General features: G+C 39.7%; 1 protein-coding gene across 6 annotated transcripts in view; it reads right to left on the bottom strand.

The window, feature by feature from the left end:
* Nucleotides 1-14349, bottom strand: part of LOC119661442 (kinase D-interacting substrate of 220 kDa) — a 164546-nt gene that overhangs the window by 106723 nt on the left and 43474 nt on the right. The gene's annotated exons all lie outside the window — the stretch shown is intronic.

Here is a 14349-nt window from a genome sequence, read left to right as displayed (position 1 = left end):
ATAATCACAACCAATTAATCGTTAATGTTACGTATGTGTATATCACGCGAATATTTTAGCCTCAGAATGGTAACGATGATTTGGACAAAAGCGAAAAGATCGCCAAAGTTAAATCATTGCTCAGCATGTTGAATAAGTATTCATGAAAATTCTGCATCATGGTGAGTGGATGAGTCAATGATTCCTTGCTATAGTGTCCTTGAGGTAAAACAATGCATTTGAAGTAGGAATTCAATGATCATGAAATGCCAATGTGTTAGAATGATTTTTGTTTTTCTCCCATTGTCTACTTTTTAAATATTTTATTTGTTATTTTCCTTGTTCTTAAATTGAATGGAACATCAAAAGGATATAATTATCACCACTAGAAAGGTGCACTAAGAATATAGAAGATAGAACATAAGATATTTTGTTGTCCTGCTTTATGTTAATTAATAATCTAAGCGGATGAAATACCAAATTTTCTTTGAAGTCGTTTACTAATGCACGATTTGAGCCAATTGAGTATTAGAGGTGCTGGCATAATATAGGAAAGTAAGCTTAGTTACACTACCTGTTAACCGAATCTAACGCTATGAAAAGAAAATGGAGAAAAAATCTTTGAACAGATAACAAATCTGGCGTCTCAATAATGCAGACTAGACTTCTATAATAGTTAACATCTTGTGTCCAATGTAACAAACTTTGACACGATCCGACCGAAGCATTCAGAAATAATTGTTACCCAGCCTCAAGTTTTGAATACGTTTAACAAAAGCATCTCAGGTTCGATAGAGTAAATGAAAATATTCTTCTGAGATTTTCCCTTTCCCTTTTTGCTTACTGCTTTGGTGTATGTGAACAGAATACTGAATATTAAACGCAATACCACAAAACACCAACGACACATTGCTGTTTCTACATTACAATATGTATATACAATCTAATCAGAGTCGTCCGAGTGACTGGTGACCTATAAGAAGGTTCCTTTGGCCGTCGATTCCACAGATGCAATGATTTTGTCAAAATCAATATGAATCAATTAGTGCCAAAATAACTTACTACTTCACATTGCCATTCAAAAGAGCCACAAAAAAACATGTTCTTGGCCTATCCCTGGACATTAGCAAAGCCTACTGGCTGACATGCATCTTCCCCCTGACATCATCCTATGGATATGGGACATCATGCGCAATAGGAAGTTAACCATGCAGGGCAATCATGTCCTGATAAGCAACGGCATTCCCCAAGAGTATGTCCTCAGCCCATTAATCTTAAACGTTTATACGACCTCTCTTCAAGAAATGCTCCAGCAAAGTGGAAATTTTCCAATATGCTGTTGAGTTCCTAATTATAGCTTCAGGGGACTCCCGGGAGGATGCAGAAAGCATTCTTTGACTACAGGCTCTCTTCATAAATCAGTGTAACTTCCTAAAGCTTCCCGTTGATCTGGAGAAGTCATGCATGATTGCTTTTAATCGCTCTCGGCTCAACGTTTTCAGGCTCACCACTAACAATGTTTATCTTGAGCATAAAAAGTCAATCACCTTCCTGGGAAGAATCATCTCTGCTTCTCTCACAGTCAAGAAGCAAATTAAATGCATATCGGATAGGGCCATGCAGGCGACGAGGGTTATAAATTTTCTCCAATGTATGTCATATTTGCGTTAGTTGGCGATTTTCAAACACCTTAATAGCTATTTTCAACAAATTTTACTCTATCCTAGAAAAATACATATAACCCCCGTCCCGTTCAAGCACTTCTTCATATTAAACCCCTATGCACAACATCTCTGCTTTATACTCAGGACAACCAATACCGCTTTTCTCTTGGCACCTTGACTCCCCCTCCTTATGCTTTTTCTGATGTCTGGCAACTAACACGTAACACCATTCGTTCTGAATGGAACGAGGCTTTCAAACTCACTTCCTTGGATAAAGGTAAGCTTTTCTCTCGTGTCTTACCTAATATTCCCATCAAAACAAAAAACAAAAACTTAGGAGTAAATCAAATTGACGGTCAGCCTAATATAGAATGCAGAAAATGAATGCTGTTTTAGTAGATCATTAGCGAGTCCTAAGTCCGCAACCATTTAATGTCAGACCGGACTAAATGGAGAGCAACTTGTTCCCACTCTTTATGGTCCACGGACTCCTCTTTTTGGATTAACACCCAAAGTTCAAAAGTGAAAAGTGAGACGAAGTGTTGTACGCTCCCGTTTGTAATTCGTAAAACACAAAGCTTGGCCGGAGCTAGACAATTTCTTTTTAGGGATTGAGGAGTCCTAAGTCCGCATCCCATGTGACTATATTTGGTGAAAAAATTACACAAAACCTTAAAAAGCAGGTGGCGATATTGATGCCTACTTGCCACCAACTTGCTTTAGCAGAATAGTAGGAACAGAAATGTAAATTCCCCATGCAAGCAATGAACCCACTTTCGCCAAAGCGACAAACCCAGAAGTCAACGATATCATTGCGGCATCCCTTGATAGATCGACTTTCTTTGGAGAATGACCAGAGTCAAAAGACATAATACATACTATTGGCTCACCGGCGCATGTATTTCGAAGGGGCGTGAAGCTACTCTTTGTCCCCTAAATTTTGAAATGTGCGGCAGATCGATTAGGCGATGTATAAACTCGCACTAGGCGCCCGAGTCACGACTCGGCGCATTAAATCCTTCGTCAGAATCGAGAAAGCAACCCAGACGGAAAGCTACTCTCTCTCAGTACGTCAAAAAATATTCTTTTCGGACTCGAAGAAAAGAATTACCATGATACTCATCAGTGGAGTGTAGAAATCTGAAATTGATACAAAGAAACACACAAGTTCTCAAGCAAAGTATAAAATTGGCTCAACGATGATTATGGGGACGCTCTTTACCCAAGGCACCTTCGAAGTTAAAGCGAATTTTCTTTAAAACGCATAGCCAGGAACTTAGCAAATTACGTTCGCAGAATATTAGATACACGAACAGTAATGAGGAAACGGTAGACCACTTGGTTGAAGGGTATTTCCAAAATAGGTTCCAAAACTAACTCTATGTCGGCATCTGAATATAGTCCTCAACTCAGTAATCAATTAACATAAAAGAAGATCCATATCGTTGTCGGAAAGAAATTGGTCTCAGAGGTTGTTTCCTTTTCTTTTTTTATTGTTTTCTGATAATAAATACCTTATTATCACCCTTCTTTGCGCCGAATATTTCCTAACGATCTGACCATTTGTCCGGTTCAGACTCGAGTTTTTCAGAAGGGCCGAGCGTACTCTAGGCAGGACTAGTAGGCTTAAATTCTGAGACAAGTCCACCTTGACCTTATTTTGGCATGTTGCATTGTTTACATTATGCATAATGTTGACATTATACTCCGAATGATTCTAGACATTTCTAGTGCGGCAACATTAATCGTACGGCTACGAGCTTTCTAGCTATTTTCCATATCTGGCGCGGTAGGAAATTAAAATGACATGCCAATGAACTTGAGTATGTCAGTAAAGAGAAAGCCGTAGCCCTGTGGATTGAATAACATGATCTTCCTTACCTACCCCTCTAGATTCAACCGCAAGCCAGAAAATTGAAGTTGGGCTCATCGGTGGTTGTTGACTAAACGAACTTGCTTTGCATTTTCCAACAAAGTTGCCATGTACTTGACATGGTGCAGGCATAGGAGAGTTTCGGATCCACCGGTAATATTAAAGAAACAATATACATCATAGACTGCGGCTTCAGCAGACTCTTCCTTTTTGTTCGCTTCAAAAAAGATCTATCAGATGGTTGGTCATCTTAAAGTTTCATCCATCGAATCTGAAGTTCCTGTTGTAATTGAACGCAGAGTCCGGGGGGATAGACCTATCACTCTCTATTCCTTTGGTTTTTTAGTCATCTTTCTCATTGACTTTTTTGACTAATGCTTCGAGAAATATCACTCTCTTCTGTCAAGCTGGTAATCAGGGGGCGTTGAACTCTGACTCACCTTTTTTGGAAAATCCGTTGGATGTACTTTCCATCTGAAGGCTCGCATCTCAATTTCTCCTGAAGTTAAAAAATTGGACTCGGAGACAAAAAGATGGACGAAAACTTGCTAGTCAATAAATTAAAGGAAAGTGGGTCTACCACATCAACCGAAAGAACTTAACTGAAAATTTAGTGGTAAAAACGAAAACTTCTCAAAAACCATTAAGGATCAGTCAGTTTTAAATAGGAAAACTTAAAAAAAGACCGTTATAAACAAACATCAAAGACTTGCTGAAGCTGGAACCAATTACACTATCCGATAAAACACTGGATACACAACTGTCCAGCTCCGGTGCTGAATTGCGATTGGTTTACATTAATACGTGACAATACTTTATCAAAGCGAGGCGTTGAATTTAATTAGCCAAATTTTTTGAAAAATTTGAATAATTCTGTGACAAATTGAACGCGATGATGACTTTGTGGATTATAAACCCAATTGTTATATTTATATCTCCGGTTCACTCCTTTGTGGGGCTTCTACGTAGTGTTTTTTAATAAGACTTCGCGTCAGTTTTATTACAAATCTACTTTTAGTGATATTTTGCATGCGATAGGCCGAAAATAACGATAGAATCAGAGAGGACAAAAACAATCAACCACGACCGGAGCCAGGATTCGTCGTCGCTCGTTACTATTTGTTATAGTACTCCTAAAATTTGGAGGATACCTTGTTTTCTTGAAAAGAAGAGCGTGCTTTTTTGGGAGTGCAAATCGTCCCTAGATTTGGCATATATTGTTGAATCGACTTTTAAGTCTTTGCATAAAACAAAACCTTATTAAAATCGGTTTACTGTCTGTCTGCCAGTCCGTCACACACATTTTTCTCAGAGACAGTTATAGCGATTGACACCAAATTTTGTGGAAAGGTAGGAACTGAACTGTGAACGCTCACGCATTCAGTGAGTTACATCCTTTTACTTCGAATTTAAGGGGGGTCCCCATACATGCAAAGGGGGAGGGGGGTCTACATTTTTTTTGGTGGGGTATCAAATGAAGGGTCTCGAATAGTACCTTCCGAAGCCGGTCTTAGTTTTGACATTTGTTGGAAAGTTGGGGAGTGCGGGCGGTTGAAAGTGACCATTTCTCTCGTTAAAGAAACGAGCAGAAACTACCCTACCGAAAACTCTGAAAAAAATCAAGAGGCAGCCACTCTGCGGTGCCTAGGCTCCGAAATACCATCCAAATCGATATCCTTTCAAATAAATTTAATAATAGTATATTATTATAATTTTTAGTAATTGTAGTACCACAAAATGCAGTACTGTAGGCTATAATTTTAAAAGCGTAAAATATAGTTTTATCGGTAAAATTTTTCTCTTTAAATACAGCTGTGTAAGATATCAAAGAAGTCAAAGAGTAGGGTATCAAAAAATACAAACTGTGTGGGGTATAGGACTTATTTTCAGAAAATACCAACACGAAAATCTGAAAAAAGTTCAATAATGATGCTGCTATGAAAAATCTGCTGCTCAAAATACGTCTAAATCTGATAGCTGCGCAAATAAGCTTAGTAATGGTATATTACTTTTGGCCCACTACATAAGGTCGGACGATTCTGTAGCCTATATAACGACGAAATCTATGAGCGATGTCATGAATGGATGAGCATGATTCAGCCCGGAAAGTCTATAAGGGCAACACCTATGGTAGAAAAAGACGAGGCAGAATCTGCTTAAGATGGAGCGATGGCGTAGGTCAGGACGCCAAACAGCTTTTAGAGATATCGAATTGGTTGACATCGGCGCAAAACCGGGATGTCTGGAGTTCCTTATTAAGGCAGGCCTAGACCGGATACCGGTTGTTGTGCCATTGATGATGATGATGAATGGTATATTACTAGAATTTTAAAATTTGCTGAAAATGCCTCCTTCAAGCCGTCCTAAGGACACAGAAGTAAAGTATATCATGATATAGGGCACCAAAATGGAGAGTTTGGTGAAAATTACACTATTGTTAACATAGTTATAGTAAGATAAAGACATTTTAGGATGTCAGCATGAAAATAAAGTTTTAGTTAGTTCTTATTTTTGAAGGATCAATGCAAATGTATTATGTGTATATCGATTAAATACATGTTCAATATGAGGGTCTTTTCCTCCTTTTCCTTACTCCAAACAACATTCCTATATCCAGAAGGATAGAGATACCACAGTGGGAAGCAAACCCTTGAACTGAATCTCATATTAGTTAAAGGGGGAGCACCGAATTAGGTGCTTGTAGAGCGGTCGAATCTTATATAATAGGTACACTATAATTTGCCGGAAGTTTTTGAAGAAATAAGGTAGCTTTATCAGTGATGCAGGATTATTTGTTAACTATTACAATGGAAGCCAACGTTCACGCGTGGATCCAAGAAACTTAAGTTTTGACCGGCTAAAGCATTTAGTCGATTGCTCGGTCATGCTCTAATATGATACAACACGATTTTTTTTTGTGCCCACTCATGAAAAATAAATTATTTACGTAAAAGGAATTGATGCATTGAACACGTCAATTGAAATGAAAAATATATATATATATATATGAAAATTCTTTGCAAAGGTATGCACATACAATCTACAAGGTATGCACATACAAATGGCGGAAGTTTGTAATTCAAGAACGTGATTTGCTAACTAGTGCGTTTACACCAACTAGTTTAATTAGTTAATGTTGCTAGTATGTCACGATGTTCAAAAACAGGGGATAAAGGAGATAGAATCCGAGACAGGCCTCTTCAAGCCATGAAAACACCGGAAAAGTAACAAATATTGTGCTTGACAACCCCCCATTCCAACTAAGGAAAGATTACTGGTGACATCTCACGAGTCAGATTTTGTTTGATGTTTTAAGCATGAGATGCTCTCCTGCAGGGATTATTCAAAAGGAACTGAATTTTCTACAAAGATAGTATTATAAGTAGATCATCTGGATTGCACTGATCCCAATACCAAGATCGTTTAACCTATTGTATCTAGTGTTAAGAGAAGAATCTACATGACAAGTAAGTTAGTAGTTATTAGCAGGGAGGAGATGATCCGCACTTGAAAAATTGTATTCAAATCGCTCAAGTCTAAGTAATCTAGGCATTCGCAGTTTGATCAAATAGAATAGAACTAATTCTCCGAATTGAAGCAAGGGTATGCGAAAATCCGGGAGAAACGATCAATTTTTGAGAGAAATAATGTATGTAATTGAGATTACACATAAGATATTTTATCCATTCGAAATAATTACTGCTTTAATCTCCATCTGGTGGTGCTGTCAGCTCTGATCGGAAATTGGGTCGTAGTATTCCTGCATATTAAACCTCGGTGGAAGACATAAACAGAGGTTTTGTGTTCATTTTGTGTGAGAAATTTCCTATGCACTTTTTTTCATTCGTACATAGCTAAAAGTTCAAAATATTCTTTCATGTATCCATCTCCACCGTTCACATGAGTTCATTTTATGTGATCATGACGTCATACACGTCTTAGATTGGGATAAATTCACGTGGAATGCAAAACGTTGATCTTCTATAACTTTGTTAATAATAGTTGCATTTTTGTACTTCTAAGATGAACTTAAAAAGGGTTTTCGGGTATATTTCTAAAGTATGGTAATATGCTATTATTAACGATATAAAATGGGATGTATTTTGCGGCGTTGTATAAGGGCACCATTGTGATATTTTTCAGATTTTTCGATTGGATAGGTTCTGAGAACATTTTTCGTCCTTCACTCCCCTTTTTTTAACCCAATGTCAGAAATAAGATCATTTTGCCAAAAAAACTTTACTTTAAACTCAGCGCAACATGAAGTCACTTACTGCATGTAAAGCGATTCATAGATCACATGTTCTTACCAAATTTCGTAACAATAGCCTTATCTGGTGTGACAGACAGACAGACAGACATTGTATCGATTCTAATAAGGTTTTGTTTTACACAAAAGATATATGATTTTAAGTAACGGAAACAATCAGAAAGCAAGCAATTTGGAGTTGTCTTTTTTAATGTTAATTTGGTTGAATGTCACGATTCAATCGAAGAAAGGAATGAAGGCATCAAGGCCGAGCCCTGTACTACCCTTGAAATGATTTATCACTCATTTCTTTTGAATGGCATCAAAATCCTGCTGGGGTACACGAAAGTAAAAAGCAAGACAATTATAAAGCAACGTTTGGCGCAACAACAACAGTGATCAGCGATTGGCTAACTTGCATTTGGAAAGAACATAGTTGCAAGTTTTCCATACGTCTCAAAGAACTAAAGTCAGGAAGGTATTTGGGCGCCACTTTACTTGACTTATAGAGAAACGAATTGTTACTAGCATCTTCCGGCTCAGTCACGCAGGAAGAATGATCCACGCATATAGACGCATTATTTAGTCATTGATACCCGTAAATATAACCTGCAAACCAGCCACTGTAAGGACGAAGAGAGGATTAGTGACGCAAAAAAATGATAGGTGGGCCAATTATTGGCGGAAGGTCTTAATCCGGCAGCAACCTCCACATGTATCTCACAAGCCGCAAAGAGCAAACAAGTCAAATGATGCCCACTCTTAGAGAGATGAAGATCCCAGTTAACTAAAAATCAATGAAAACTCTCGAGATTGATGCCATACCAACTTCTGAAAAAGAACGGATGCCTATTAACATCATTTAGTGCAGCAAAACTACGTGAAAATTGATGAAATAGAATAATATTCTCGATAAAACGTATTACAAAGTATTGCCAAAAATGATTCAGAGTCAACTTAAACCACTTACTGGGGAAAAAAATAAGAGAATGCCAACCTCGATTTAGGACTCGACGGTGATCCATTCTCAATTTTAATATCGACGTGCATCAGGCTCTTATCGAATTCCAGCAAACATACCAAGTATAGATCGAAATATACCAACAAAATAATGCTTGAATTTGTAATATCGTCAAAATTGATCCGAAAACAACTACGACTGATAGCAAGATAATCTCGACCAATGAGCTACATCGATCCTAGTCAACGCTGTGGAATCTGCAATGAACCTGTCATGTGGGACAGATATCGAAGCAAAGAATCCTCAACTGCACTGTGATAAAGCGACGAACAGAGATGGCTCAAAGACGAACAGAGGAATCGAGGGACGCACAATAACGAGGATTGAGCGATGATGATGGATGGTTCTAGTAGAGCGAATAGTTCTCAGTCATGTAGTATCAGGAACAGCCTTTCATGTTTTCACAATCTTTGAATATGGTCTAATGAGGAGAGGCGACAAAATCATACGTGAGTAGAGGGTGGTTTAGCTACTTCAATAAAAAAGGATGGGATATAGTAACTTGATAACCATAGCCGTATTTTTAAGGTTTTGTGTAAACACAAAACCTTATTAAAATCGTCTGTCTGTCTGTCTGTCCGTCACACGCATTTTTCTCGGAGACGGTTATAGCGATTGACACCAAATTTGGTAGAAAGGTGGGAACTGTGAACGCTCACGCATACCGTGAATTGCATCCTTTTACGTCAAATTTAAGGGGGGTCTCCATACATGCAAAAGAGGGGTGTAAAATTTTTTTTCATCAAATATAGTCATGTGGGGTATCAAATTAAAGGTCTCGATTAGTACTTTTCAAAGCCGATCTTAGTTTTGACATTCGTTGGAAGGGTGGGAAGCGCGGGGAGTTGAAAGTGATCACTTCTTTAAGAGGGCCATTCTCAGAAACTACCAAACCGAAAAATCTGAAAAAAATCAGGAGACTGCCACTATATGGTGCCTGGGCTCCGAAATACCTTCCATGCCGATATCTGTTTAAATAAAGTTAATAATAGTATATTACTACAATTTTTTGTAATTGGTTAGAAATCCCCCTTAAGTTTATCGTAGCACCATGAAATTTTGCAGTAATATAGGCCATAATATAGAGATCTTACCAAGTTTGGTGGCAATCGTACTATTACTAACAAAGTTATAATACCTCAAATCTTCTTTGAAGATTGAAGACTATGAATGTCAATATCACCCGAAAGTGGATAATCTCACATAATATATGGATATATTACGTGCTACGTACTAAGAAATACACAAAACCTTTCGTACCTGAAGCGTCCAGCTTCCGGTTTCCCGACTTGTTTAGGATTATATTTACTTGAGAGATGGGTACTACCTCATTTTTTTGAAGGTGATTTAGAGGTATGTATATGATTGAGTGCATATTTGCATCGGAGTTTGCTGATTATAAGTTACTGGTTAAAGGCGGCGTAGCTTCTGTCTTACCTTGGAAGACGATGGCTTTAGTCTTACCTTGGACAACATTAGCTTGACATTTCTTGGGGTTGCGGAAAAGTTTCTAGTTTTTGAAGTAAACGTGCAGAGTGGAAATTGAGAATATTCTCAAATTGGAGTAGTTCGGCAGTGATCATTTATTTCATTGATCCATTCTCAGAAACTACTCAACAGAAAAATCTGAAAAAAAACAAGAGACTGCCACTATCTGGTGCCTAGGCTCCGAAATACCCTCCACACCGACATCTGTTTAAATAAATAATTGTTAGTAATTGATTGAAAAGCCCCCCTCAAGTTCATCCTAGCACCACGAAATTTCGCAGCACTGCAAGCTATAACATAGGGCATAATCGTTTGGTGAAAGTCGCACTATTACTAACAAACTTATAATAGGTCAAAGTTGCTGCTTCTTTGCAAATTCAAGACTTTGAATGTCAGTATCCAGCGAAAGTGGATATTCTCACATAATATATGGATATATTACGTGCTAGGTTCTAATGGAACAAGTGTTCAATCAGATGTGCTCATAAAAGAAATACACAAACTTTCATATCTGGAGCCTCCAGTTTCCAGTTTCCCGACTTGTTTCATATTATTTTAATTATCATTTATCCCTTATCCTTTTATCGGGGTTCTACGCGCGCGGCCTAGGTCTAGATCGCGTGTTTGTCTTACCGGATGACCTCACGCAAATCCCCCTGTATGCGAATTTCCGGGATTCGGTGCGGACCCACACATCGGATAAACACGTGGGTAGGTAGGTAGGTATCAATGGCCGCCTCGGGAAGCCCAATTAGCGCTATGGTGCCCCGTTTTGATGCCACAAACTCCTAAGACCGTGACTGTTGTTATGGAAACAGGGAAGCAGAGTCCAGCCGGCTCGGATCTTCAGAGCCAGCCCGTAGCATTCACGAAGGAAAGCAGCTCTCCGACCCTGCAGCTAGAAATCTCTCCTGAGGTCCCCAAAGAATGGTTTACCCAGTGTCCGCAGCCTGACTCGAGCCAGAGCTGGGCAATCGCAGAGAAAGTGCATGAGGGTTTCCCTTCCTTCTCCGCAGCTTCGGCAATGCGAGTTGTAGGGTAAGCCGAGCCTAGCGGCATGGTCCCCTATGGGCCAGCGCTCCGTGCAGACCGCCGTAATCTTGAATGCATTTGCACGCGTCTGGCACAGGAGCTCTCGTGATGGGGCTATGTTATAAGCGGGCCAAATTCTCCTTGACTTGGCACAGTTTGTAAGCCTTCGCCATCTCAGGCCCGCGGCTGCTAGGTAGTGCGAGTAGACTCGGCCCCCGACAGTCGCCAGCGGAACACCGACTGTATTCACCGAGCAGAGAGCAAAGCCAAGAGCAGAGCCTTGCCTGGCCAATCCGTCAGCCCGCTCATTCCCCTCTATGTTCCTATGCCCGGGAACCCAGAGGAGAGTGACCGTGAGCGTGTGCGATGGTTGAGCGCGTCTCTGCACTCCCCCACCAGCCGGGAAGATGTCGTCGTTGAGTACAAGGTCTTGATGGCCGCTTGGCTGTCGGTCAGAATGGCTATGTTACGCTTGGGGCTCGAATCACGCTCCAGCCATCGACAGACTTCCAATATCGCCAGTACTTCCGCCTGGAATACACTGGTGAAACCTGGGAGACCATACGACTTGTATACACCGTGTGTATTCGAGAAAACCCCCGCGCCGACTCCATAGGCCATCTTTGATCCGTCCGTAAGGAATACCGTGTGATAGTCTTGCAACACGCCGCCGGTCTTCCACTTTTCCCTGGTTGGAACACGTGAATTTTTGTAAAATGGCACGTGATGGATCGAAGTACTCAAAGGAACCCCACATTCCCGAGCCTGGCTGGTCGACGGAGCACTTTGATGGAGTTTCAATGTTTGCAGGCGGCTTTCGCGGCCAATTTCGCCATTTTTAGTCATTAGCTTAACTTTTGTATATGCGGCACCAGTGCTTCTTAGAAAATTGCAGACAACTGTATATCTATTTAGCGCATTTCGAATATGCTGTCCCTAACATGCGTGAATGCAGGGATGATACCGGTAGATATTCTAATCGGGGAGGCGCAGGGTTTGTATGAGGAGTAACAGCAATACATAAATAAATTGAAAAATCGAGGTCACTACCTGGGTGGCAAACAGCAGGGGACAGGTGAAGAATGGTTGGTGGACCAACCCTAAACATAAGGTACTGCATGAAGTCACGACGAGACGAGCTATGATTTGACGCAGTTCTTGAATGGACATAGGAAATACCTCTACAGATTCGGTTTAGATGAATCGCTTGATAATCCCATGACCGAAAAAGCAGTCGAGTTGCAGAATATGTTTTCTTCAGCTGCTCCAGGTTTCAAGACTTGAGGAGAAACAACAAGAGTGAGCTATAGAGCGGAATTATCGAAAATAACACCGCGCCAAGCATTACTTTGGAAGAACAGTCCACAGCGGAACATAGGATAGGTAGGAATCCGGCATGCGTGTTCTAACTTACGGACGCATATCTACAATGGAGTGCTTGAATATAAAAAGACAAACAGGGAAGTAGCTATTGAATGGATCGATACAAAGCCTTAACAAATATTTCGTTTTCCCTCAACATATAATAGGAGTTTATTTCTGGTTATTGACTGAATGAAATAAATAAATTAATAAGACTTTGCTGCGAAAATTTTGAAGTGTGGTAATTCGTGTTTCCGTCGGTGTTCAATAAAGAAGTTCCCTCCTGCCATTCCTCCTTGTTCTTGTTGTCTTCAGATGATATTTGCCTAGCGTCTCATAGCAACGAAAACGCCGGTTTCATACGCTGGATGGTGATTTGAGAGCCTCACGACTCCATCCAGATCAGGCCTTTGATCGAGCAAAATGGCGCAACCGATCAAGACGAGTCGAGCCCGCTTCTGAACCGGAAGAAGAATAAGGGTTCACTTTAGACAAAAACCAAGAAGACTGTATATAGGAGGAGCAAAACCAGTAGTAAAGGGGCAGGGAATGTCATTGTGTATCTTTCACTCATGTGGTTAATGTATTGGTGTGTCGATGGTGCTTGGATGATTTCCTTGTGTGTATTTCCCTATCTCATGTGACAATCCTTACACGGCTGTGCAATATCATATGTCCGCAGCCACGTGGGAACTACAACACCACATCAATGCACTGCATCGCATACACGGTAATAACACCAGATCTTATGTGCAGAATTTTTCTCCCGCAATTACCGCCGAGGTCGAAGATGCGCAATGATTTTACTCCCAATAAAATTTCGAATATAGTATATAGTCTTCTTGGCAAAACAGTAAAAAACATACAGTAGGATCTCGATAAATCGGATGATCAAGGAACTGACGCGACGATTTGATACAGATTATTGGAATAACTAATGATCGGAAGTACAAAATCTACGAATTAGCTGGAAATATGAATAACCGGGATAAGAAATATCGTGATTTCATTGTATAAGAAGTTTGTATCACTACTCTCAAGACGACAAAATAAATATTGATGAGCAAATTACCCGGAAAAAACAACAAAAGCATTTTCAATGATAAATATTTGTGTTTGCTTTTATTCTAGATACATACCGGATCTACATATTTAGAAAACCATTTGTAATCAGAGATGTTTCTAAGGTACTTTGGCATAAACTATAGTATCAAAGCTGATGCTTGCTGTTTCTTACATACGCCAAGAAAGCTTACTCTATCAGTAGAGACACAGGTGACATCTTTCAGTCAACTGCTGAAATGCATATTCTTCATGGGAAACACGTGATTTGCCGGCGATACTTTAAGAGATAAGCGATTGTTTACAAAAAGGAACAATGAACACATAGAGAGGTTCTTGGTGTACTATTGTCTGCCCACAACGATTGTTACAATGCAGATAGCAGGTTATCAGTAATCTGTTATAATCGGCGAATTTTCAAGTATTTCAGGCATTTATTTTTCCATTAAGCAGTTAAGACTTGTGATTAGTTAAAAAGCGGTTTGATCTTCCTTGGAGACTGGAGATAGAAAAGTTGCTCTATGTGAGTCACGATGAGCATACATTTTTGTAGCGCCGGTTGAAGAAGGAGATAATCAGTTTCAATGAAAAAATACACCAGAGAAACGCCGTAATATGG

Source organism: Hermetia illucens, chromosome 1, assembly GCF_905115235.1.
Source record: "Hermetia illucens chromosome 1, iHerIll2.2.curated.20191125, whole genome shotgun sequence".
In the NCBI taxonomy this organism is placed as follows: domain Eukaryota; kingdom Metazoa; phylum Arthropoda; class Insecta; order Diptera; family Stratiomyidae; genus Hermetia; species Hermetia illucens.
The sequence above is the reverse complement of the archived record's forward strand: the minus strand, read 5'-3'. Positions and strand labels throughout refer to the sequence as shown.